Source organism: Nanorana parkeri, unplaced genomic scaffold (assembly GCF_000935625.1).
Source record: "Nanorana parkeri isolate BGI_ZX_2015 unplaced genomic scaffold, ASM93562v1 scaffold3436, whole genome shotgun sequence".
NCBI lineage: Eukaryota > Metazoa > Chordata > Amphibia > Anura > Dicroglossidae > Nanorana > Nanorana parkeri.
Genome location: NW_017309704.1, coordinates 14,349 through 14,881, shown reverse-complemented (window position 1 = coordinate 14,881; position 533 = coordinate 14,349). Strand labels below are relative to the sequence as shown.

Sequence of the window (533 nt, the reverse complement as noted above, 5' to 3'; positions counted from 1 at the left end):
CTCTCTCTCTCTCGTTGGACTCTCTCTCTCTCCCTCTCGTTGGACTCTCTCTCTCTCTCCCTCTCGTTGGACTCTCTCTCTCTCCCTCTCGTTGGACTCTCTCTCTCTCCCTCTCGTTGGACTCTCTCTCTCTCCCTCTCGTTGGACTGTCTCTCTCCCTCTCGTTGGACTGTCTCTCTCCCTCTCGTTGGACTGTCTCTCTCCCTCTCCGCCTCTAGGGGCAGCCTTTTGATTGTCTGATGGGTTGTCTTTTTCTCATGCAGTTTCCTGACTCAGTGTCGCCCCCTATCGGCCAGTATGGGAAATGCCATAAAATACATCAAGAAAGAGATCTCCAATATGAGCCGGCAGAAGGGAGAGGAGGAGGTGAGTGTGACTCTCGCACGGCACAAATCTCTACGTTCCTCTTTTTAAATGGCATGATAGATCACTCGCACTGTACGGCATCGCTTTACTCCTCTTACTGTAGAGAACCTCCCCCTCTCGTCTCTATACCATAGACCATTCAACACTGGGCAGGTCTAATGACACTG

At 51.6% G+C, this 533-nt stretch overlaps 1 protein-coding gene across 1 annotated transcript in view; it reads left to right on the top strand.

Moving 5' to 3' along the window:
* Positions 1–533, top strand: part of EIF2B4 (eukaryotic translation initiation factor 2B subunit delta) — a 17,298-nt gene that overhangs the window by 12,064 nt on the left and 4,701 nt on the right. The window lies entirely within an intron of this gene.